General features: G+C 31.9%; 1 protein-coding gene across 1 annotated transcript in view; it reads left to right on the top strand.

The window, feature by feature from the left end:
• Window positions 1-3087, top strand: part of LOC117110019 — a 25729-nt gene that overhangs the window by 756 nt on the left and 21886 nt on the right. The gene's annotated exons all lie outside the window — the stretch shown is intronic.

Genomic DNA, 3087 nt, shown 5'->3' with positions numbered 1-3087 from the left:
GTGTGGGAAACATGTTTATGTTTTTAGTCACTTTTAAGGGGGTTTTTTTTCTATAACTGTAAAAACTGACAGGACCTTAGTTAAATACTTACCCATTATAGTCGTTCAGTGGTGGCCCCAGGGGGTCTGATAAGGTGGGTCCAAACACAAGAGCCAACTAGACCCTCGGTCAGAGTCCCGGAATAAAAATCTCTGGGTAGTATGGCCCAAAATTTTGCTTTTAAGCCAAAATATTAGGGATTGGCAACCAAATTAATGTTTTATGGATAAGCAAATCATTATTTGTGATGTGGCAACCTCTTCGTGGCATCGGACAGTGGGAGTCTATGCCTGTCTGATGGGAATTCCCCACCTCCCAAGCAAATTTGGAATGGTGACGTCAACACACCAAATTCCAAGACTACTACAATCAAAATTAAAGGAAATGTTTACCTATTTAAATTTAATCTTTCTACACTACATTTTTCTTCATCATTATTATTATACTATTATGTTGTTACTTTATAATATAATTAATATAGTACTCTATATAATTATTCTTATGCATTACAAAAACATTATAGTTTATAATTCACATTAATATTAGCGTTAGTACTGTTACTCTTACTATACTGATGTCATTATTATTATCATCATCATCATCTTCCTCATTGTCCTCCCCATCCTCATTATAATCCCCATTATAAGGAGGATGTTGATCATGAGGAGGAGAAGAAAGATGATTAGGATGATGGTGAGGAAGAAGATGATGGTGATTATGATTTATGATAATGGTTGTTGATGATAATGACTGTGATGATGGTGATGAGAATGATAGAAAATGATTGATGAGAATGATGATGATGAATGATGAGAATCATCCCTCTCATCCTCATCTTCATTCTCGTCATCCTCCTCCTTATCATCATCCTCGTGATGATGATGGTGACTGATGATGAAGAGGATAATGATGAAAATGATGATGGTAATGTTGATGCTGATGACAGTAATCAGGAAGATGATGAGGATGACGATAATAATGAGGGTGATGGTATTGATGATTATGAATATGGTGATGAAGATAAGAATGAGGAGGAGGGGAATGAGGATGATGCAGTTGATGAGGAGAAGGAAGATGATGAGGTAGATGATGATTGATGATGAATGATGATGAGGAAGAAAATGATGCTGATAAGGATGGTGAGGATAATGATAATAAGGAGAATTAGGATGATGAGTTTGATGATAATGAAGATAAGGATGATGATAATTATGATTGATGAGGATGATCGTGATAATGATGAGGATAATTGATAAGAATTATGTTGATGAGAAACATCCCCTCTGCCCCTCGTTCTCATTTTCATTCTTGTCGTTCTCCTCTTCATCATCATTCTCATGATGAGGATGATAATTGATAATGATGATTAATAAGGATGATGATGATGTGGTTGATGATGATGAGGACACGGATGATGATGGATGATGATGATAATGAGGACTATGATGATGAATGATGAATGAGTGATGATGATAAGGAGGATAAGGATGAGGTTGATGATGATGAGGATAAGGATGATGATGGATGAGGATGATTAGTAGGTTGTGGTGATGGTGATGATGATAACGATGATTTTTGAGTATGTTGATGAGGGTTACAATGATGGATGAGGATCAATGCCATAGCCAGGATTTTCAAACGGTGTGGGACAATATTAGGGTGGACCCACTTTACGTGTAAATTTAAACAATGTGGACTGGACCCATTTTACGCAAAAATATGAAATATCTGGACCCATATTCTTAAATTTTACCCATTTTTAGCTAAATATGAGAAATCTGGATCAATTTTATGCATAAATTTACATAATTTGGACCAATTTTGTGGACCCATTAGAAAAATGGTGTGGGACTTTCCCAACTGTGCCAATAGCTGGCTACACCATTGATTATGACGAGGATGATGATGGATGAGGATGAATATGATGATGAAGAAAATGATGAAGGATGAGGAGGAGGATGAAGATTATGAGGATGATGATAACGACGATAGATAATCGATGAGGACGTGATGAAGATGAGGACGATGACGATGGATGAGTATGATGAGATGATGATGATGTTGATGATTACAACGATCGATGACAGTAAGGATGATTATGATGATTAGACAACAATGAGAATGATGATGACGATGACGAATAGGATGAGGATGATGATGACGGATGATGATAATACTGAAATGATATCAATAGTGGTGATAAAAATATTATAAATAATATTATTATATAACAGTACTAACATTGTAATTCATTTCAATAATAAAATATAATTTCGAAATAATAAGAATATAATATAGTAATATATAATATAATAATATTAATAATGATTTCAACAATAATAAATAAGCATATACTACTATTAAAATAATAATATTATTTATATATATTCTATATGTGTACATTGCTTTGATGAGATTGTATTTTATACTTTGAGAACAATAGTAATAATAATAATAATAATAATAATAATAATAATAATAATAATAATAATAATAATAATCTTTTCCCCGCCAAGATGAACGCCATCTTGGAAATTGGCATTATGATCATTTTATTCAAATTCGATAAAGACAGTAAAGAGTAACTAGTTAACTAAGTTTATTGTCAATTTTCACATTTACAGCAAAACTAGAAGTAACTAAAATAATACCATAGTTTTTTTTAATTTTCCCCGATCCGAGTCCAGAAATTGAATTGTTGGGTCTTTCAGAGCAAAATTTCGCTATTTCTTTTTCCAGTGGGTTTATATTCTGATAGTTGTTTGTTTTTATTTATTATTATTATTATTATTATTATTATTATTATATATATGTATATATATATATATATATGTATATATATGTATATGTATATATATGTATATATATATATGTATATATATATATATAATATATATATATATATATAAACTTTATATTATCATTATTTGCATTTATATGGCTACTCGTCGTTTTTATGGGTTTATCCCATTTGCCATTAAATTTATATATTGTTATTGAATCTCTCTTTTTGAGATCCAGCGGGCCGCCATTGATGCACAGTAGAG

Source organism: Anneissia japonica, unplaced genomic scaffold, assembly GCF_011630105.1.
Source record: "Anneissia japonica isolate Jap-2015-1 unplaced genomic scaffold, ASM1163010v1 scaffold2394_len201251_cov164, whole genome shotgun sequence".
NCBI lineage: Eukaryota > Metazoa > Echinodermata > Crinoidea > Comatulida > Comatulidae > Anneissia > Anneissia japonica.
This window is presented reverse-complemented; position numbering and strand designations above follow the sequence as displayed.